The sequence below is a fragment of the Panthera tigris genome, chromosome B4 (assembly GCF_018350195.1).
Source record: "Panthera tigris isolate Pti1 chromosome B4, P.tigris_Pti1_mat1.1, whole genome shotgun sequence".
In the NCBI taxonomy this organism is placed as follows: Eukaryota; Metazoa; Chordata; class Mammalia; order Carnivora; family Felidae; genus Panthera; species Panthera tigris.
The window spans coordinates 8,002,999-8,009,689 of record NC_056666.1 but is presented as its reverse complement, the minus strand read 5'-3'; the positions used below and the strand labels follow the sequence as shown (position 1 = coordinate 8,009,689).

The 6,691-nt window shown below is 39.7% G+C and overlaps 1 pseudogene; it reads left to right on the top strand.

Moving 5' to 3' along the window:
- The first annotated feature begins 6,212 nt into the window (after nt 1-6,212).
- Nucleotides 6,213-6,393, top strand: LOC122240598 (annotated as a pseudogene).
- The last annotated feature ends 298 nt before the right edge of the window (nt 6,394-6,691 follow it).

Sequence of the window (6,691 nt, the reverse complement as noted above, 5' to 3'; positions counted from 1 at the left end):
ACACTTGTTGAAAACTAGTCATTCAGTTTATTAGGAGTTAATTCTTCAACTGGCCCTGAAGTTTCTTAAGAAAGTGGTAAAGGAATGAGATAAGTTCAAAAGAAACAGAAAGGCAGAAAACCTGCCAACTAGCTTTTTTCCCCTCACTCTCAGGGAATCTGCAGTCTTCGTCCATTCAACCAATGCTTTGCTTTGGGCCAGCCATTAAATAAGACCCCGCTGTGCGGGGAGGAGATTAGTGTTTTTGTTGTTGTCAGTTTGTTTTGTTTTGCTGTGGGTGTGTTTCACTTACAGAATGGCATCCTCTCTGAAACTTCCGTTGGAAATACACAGTTTGTGATTATATTATGGGTGTGTGGGGTGCAGAGAGAGTCACAGTGTAGCCCTAAGTTGATCACTCCTTTTATTTATTTGTTATTCTTCATTATTTTATTACATAAGTTGGAGGTGTGCAACATTTTACTTTGACATGTGTATACATTACAAAGTGATCACCCCCAAAAGTCGAGTTACCATTCATCTAAGTTGAACACTCCTTATAAATATGAGAAGGTGAAGAAAGACAGTATCCAGATCGTGAACCAGATAGCTCCCCCAGCACCCAGTCATGAAGTAATTTTCGTAGTTGGTTTTTCAGACCAACTCATTTATTCATTCGCTTTTATACAACAGATACTTGTTGAGTATCTGTCATGTGGAAGGCAGTATTCTAGGAGCAGCCAATATCATAGGCATGTCTCTGCTCTTAGGGAGTTGATGGTCCAGTATGTAAGATGGCATCTTGCCAGTGGAACGATTCATATGCCCAGAAGCAAGTCTCCTTCTGAATATGTGCAATGGCATATCCTTTGCACACTTACTTTTAATACATTGGTTTTACAACAAAGTTAATATACTAGGTCTTCAGTTCCAAGCAGTGTTAAAGAAATGCTCCAGTGAACGGTGCCTTCCATTTTATAGTCTCTCGTGAAGACAGTCAATATGGCATTGGCATTGGCAGAAGTGAATTTACCAGTGAATACACGGTCACTCCTATTTTTAAGTGACAGCCTTTCGGTTCCGTAAAAATGTAAAATTGTTCTATCAAACTACCTGAGATCAAGCTCTGTACATTCTTATATCATCGCACTATGGCAGTGCTTTTGGAGAAAGATGCTGATGTTGCAAGAAAAAGTCCCACTGGAACCCTCCCACCAAGGTCCCCCACAAGTGTCCTCACTATTGCTCACTGGAGGGCTGTTGTAGAAGTCCTTTTAGGTCATTATAAGAAATCTCCTGTTTTTAGGTAGAGGTTGGGAAGGAAACATTATTTTCTGCAACAATTTAAGAGAAAACACAAATGCAGATTGGGAGAGGAGTAATAGATCAGTCATGGACTAATCAGGAAGCAGAATCCACTTGGGAGTTTAAAATAGCGACAAGCATAGGCCGTGGGGGAGTGGGTGGTGGGAAAGCTAAGAACGAACAGGAAAAGTGAGCCAGCCCTTTGCTTATCAAAGTGAGTAATGACTGTTGCCTCCAGGCTGGAAGGATAGAAGAAGGTTATGTTAGTGGAGCCCGGGAAGTCCATGGCTCCCCTGGGGAACTGGAGCCATGGCAGAACTGGCAGGCCAAAGCTAGAGTCACAGATGAAACATTGCCACAGTCACATCGTCACTGGAAGCGGAGATGAAGAGAGCTGTAAGCCCAGCATTCTCTGTCGACCCCAGCGCCAGTATCCCACCAGATACTCCCGGTTGGAAGTCAGTAGAAGCGTGAGAATCCAGCCTGAGAGGGGTCTACACAGAAGAGCTGAGGAAAGGTTGAGTCATGGATGTGAGACCAAACAGCCCAGCGCTGCCCCAGAGAAGTTAAGAGAAAAGACTCCTTCTCGTTGAATAGAGACATCTACAGACAGCTGGGAAAAGCGACTGACATCACCTTAAAAATATATATTTTTAGGGGCGCCTGGGTGGCGCAGTCGGTTAAGCGTCCGACTTCAGCCAGGTCACGATCTCGCGGTCCGTGAGTTCGAGCCCCGCGTCAGGCTCTGGGCTGATGGCTCGGAGCCTGGAGCCTGTTTCCGATTCTGTGTCTCCCTCTCTCTCTGCCCCTCCCCCGTTCATGCTCTGTCTCTCTCTGTCCCAAAAATAAATTAAAAACGTTGAAAAAAAAAAAATATATATATATTTTTAAAAAGGAATGAAATTTGACTTAAAGAATGATGAAAATATGAATTTGAAAATGAAAAATATGACATATAAAAATAAAACCACACAAAATTACCTGGGGAGGCTAGTGTCTGAAAACAAGACAGAGGTGTAAAAGCATCGCAGTTCCTTATACCCAAAATAACCATACATAAATTTTATTTTATTTTTAATCTTTTAAAATGTTTATTTATTTTTGAGAGAGAGAGAGAGAGAGAGCACGAGCAAGGGAGGGGCAGAGAGAGAGGGAGACACAGAATCTGAAGCTGGCTCCAGGCTCTGAGCTGTCAGCACGGAGCCTAATGTGGGGCTTGAACTCACGAACCATGCCATCATGACCTGGGCCGAATTTGGACGCCCAACCAACTGAGCCACCAGGCACCCCTTTATTTTTTTTTAATTTTATTTATTTATTTTGAGAGAGACAGAGAGAGCATGTGCAGGGAGGAGGGTCAGAGTAAGGGGGAGAGAGAATCCCAAGCAGGCTCTGCACCGTCAGAACTGGACCCAGGGATCCATCTCACGAAACGTGAGATCATGACCTGAGCTGAAATCAAGAGTCAGAGGCTTAACCAACTGAGCCACCCCGGTGCCTTTAAAACCATGCATAAATTTTAAAAGATCGGTTACAAGATAAACATAATCAAACTCCTCCCTGTATTGCATTTATTAATTTTTTTCACTTATAAAAAAATGAAGTGGATAAAAGTGGAGATGAAAACACTACCCACATCTTTATGGGAGGAATGAAAACAACTTTTAATAAAGGCTACTACATCTGTTGTTTCTGGATGGCGATACTCCATATAATTAATACATTTTTCTTCACAAATGAATGCATGTTAATAAAACTCTGTAGTAAAATTCCAATAATGGTATTGTTTTTTATTTGAAATTTTGTTTGTGACCTTACATAATTTTGTTTTGGAATCACCTGCAGTTTAAAAAGGGAATAGCTAACTTATGCTTAAATATCAAAGTGATAAAGTGTATTAGCATAAAACGGTAAGGGGCACCTTACCAATTTGATGGAATATTATGAACTATGGATATTTATAACAGCGAATCCTTATATTTTATAGAGTCAGAAAAAGCAAGAAACCAAATTATATCATTAAAGTATACCCACGTATGTATAAAAACAAATATGCGACATGAAAAGAAAATATTTCAAATATATGAATCATTTTTAATATTATTAATGTCATTAAGGGCGAGGCAGTTTGTTTTCTTCTACTTTCCAAAATTAGCCTAAGAGTATGTACTATTTTGGGGCGCCTGGGTCAGTCGGGTAAGCGTCTGACTTCGGCTCAGGTCATGATCTCGCAGTTTGTGAGTTCGAGCTGTAACAGCCCAGAGCCTGGAGCCTGCTTCAGATTCTGTGTCTCCTCCTCTCTCGGCCCCTCCCCTGCTCATGCTCTGTCTCTCAATAATAAATACATGTTAAAAAAAAAAATTAAGAGTATGTAGTATTTTATTATTTAAATAGATTTGGGACAAATTCTTAATAGGTTAAATGTGTGGAGTCCATAACGTGATTTGGCCGTGTTTGTAATCATCTGACATGAATAAACACATTTGATCCTCTCAACAAATTTACAAGGAACATATTCCCCTCACCCCATTATGCAAATAATGAAACAGAAACCTAGAAAGCGTTGGCACCTTGCAGATGATCACACAGTTCCGGAGTGGCAGATCCAGGGTTTGGGCCCAAGGTTGCTGACTCCGGAACTCAATCAACACTGGCATAGTACCGCCTCAGTCAAGAAGGTGGCACGCAGATTGAAGAATTTTAGTTCTTAAAAAGTTCTATGGATCACAGGTTCTCATCCTTGCCTGTGATAACTTGATGGGCTTTGGAAAGTCGTTTGATAAGTGCTCACATTATTTCTCTGATGCAAAGTGAGTCTTTTCAAGCACCATTTATTTAACATGAGAGCTCAGTGGTTTTCCCCTGTCCAGGCAGGTGTGCTTCCAAAGCCTCCTGCTTGTCCTTGAGCTCTGAGGAGCTATCACCCTTGTTTCCTGGAAGTTGAGGTATTTGTGTGTTACAGACTGTGAAATCAGAGACAGTCGGTTTCTATGGGAACCAGCTTTACTTAATCCAAAAGGGCAGCGAAGAGGAATTTGTAAATGTTACGGAGGGAAGAACTATCCTCAGTTTGAAACACTGTTTCTTTTACCTCCTTTTTTTTTTTTTTAAATTTCACTTTCAGAAAGTTCTCCTTTTAATCCTATGCATTTGAAGGAACTGCAACATCTTTACCTGAACGATTTAGCAAACTTTTTTATCTGTCTTCACAATGTCTAAAACCAAGGAGCGCTGTCTTTTCACAGATTACAGAGCGATACGTGCTTGTGTTTTCCTCAGCCCCAGAAGTGGGCATCGCAGTATTGGAATATATAGATTAGATTACTTTCACAATGGTCTTGAATCTTTGGGTAAACACGGGGAGAAGGGATGGAGATCGGCAATTGGAAAAGCTGGTGTTATTAGTCTGTTTTTTCTTTCTGGGTATCTGGGTTTTCTCAGCAGTTCAAATTGGATTGTAATTCAAAAATTAAGGGAAGAACACCATTGCATCATATTTTAACCCCAAATTGTATATTTCTATTCACTATTGGGTCTTTAAACTATATGAGAGCAGTATTTTCTTTTAACCTAACTTGGAGAAATCTTTAAAAAGTTTTAAAGTAAATGATATTATCTTCTGTAGAAAGCAGTGCCTGACAAAGTATCTCAGGATTACTAGGAATTATACTTTCGGTACACCTTATTATGAAAATACTTAATATGTTGAAAAATAATTTCTTGTGTGCATGCTGTCAACACACACAAAAAAACATGATGGATTTATCATAATCCAGTCGGTTCCTAAAATGAAGGGGGTTGGTGGCTAGATGTGAATACTTTCAAAAGGTTTATTGCAGGGATCAAAAATATCATTAACAATATGAAAGTAATGTTTTTCAAGGAACACTCTTTTCCAGTCATCCTTTCTCTAAATTCTTTGCAGCTTAGCGTAATGATGTTTAAGAGAAGAGCCATGCAATGCTCTGTCTCTCTCTGTCTCAATAAATAAATGTTAAAAAAAATTTTTTTTTAAAAAAAAGGGGCGCCTGGGTGGCTCAGTCGGTTGAGCGTCCGACTTCGGCTCAGGTCACGATCTCGCGGTCCGTGAGTTTGAGCCCTGCGTCGGGCTCTGGGCTGACGGCTCAGAGCCTGGAACCTGCTTCCGATTCTGTGTCTCCCTCTCTCTCTGCCCCTCCCCCGTTCATGCTCTGTCTCTCTCTGTCGCAAAAATAAATAAATGTTAAAAAAAAAAATTAAAAAAAAAAGAGAAGAGCCATGCAGATGACTTCATCATGGCATGAAATCAGGGTATAAATTATTTTATCATAAGATGGAATTAAAGAGAAGACTAGAAATGTATCAGCTTATCAATAAACAGGACTGGGTGTGAAACTTTCAATATAGAGGCATACATAAATGTAAGATTACACAAACAAGACAAGACATCTTTATTACCTTCTACGCACAGAGGACCATAACTTAAGGCTTCTAGTAACCTTAGAGAATTGAATGTCCCCTGACTTAAAACCTCCCAAATCTCTATTTCTGTGATAACGTTTTGTAATTGTCGAAAAGGACTAGTCAATTCCTCTGCTCTACGGTAAGCCCATCCCTAAACCCTCAACAGTTGTACATATTTCCTACAACCTCTACCTCTTGCAGTTTAAAAAAGGGCTCTGAAGGACGCCTGGATTCACTATGAAGCAGATTTCAGTGTGTTCCATCCTTTTTGGACCCTTTCCCAAGGGATTTTAATTACTAAAGTGCCCCAAGCATGTTTGCTTTTCCATGATTGGTTTTCAAAAGAGTAGCACTGTCCTTTACTGTCCTTTAAGAGACACAATGACAGTGACCGTGCTTTTCATCATTTGAGAACTTCAAACAGTAAAACCTAGTTTTCAGGTCCAAGTGTAAGCTGGTATTACTTATTGCAAAAATGCTTTCCAAGCTTTGCGCAGTGGCAGTGTCGTAGCCAATGAGGTTTATCCGAGAAGTGATTACTTGCTAATTAAAAACTTTTCCCAATACCCTGCCGTGACAACTTGAAAAATGCTTTCCAACGTTCTACATAGTCATAGCACAGAAATGGGCACCCACTAAAAAAAATTATAAAAGTCAACTAATAGAGAAAGAATAATCATCTCAGAAGGTTAAGAAATTTTTCTTCAAATAATAAAGGTCACCAGTGTAAGTAACCTACCCACAAAAAGATTCAAATTGATATCACACAGGACGCTTAAATTATGTCATCGTGACTAATTCTAGATTTTCTTAACTTGTTGCATTTGTTTTAGTGTTCTTATTTTGTGCATTTGTATTCCTAGATTGTATACATTTTTAATTAGCATTGCTATCTGGCTACCTTTAATATGGTCTATGGCTATCCTTCTAATTATCTTCTTACAACCATTATCAGCCTTTTAAA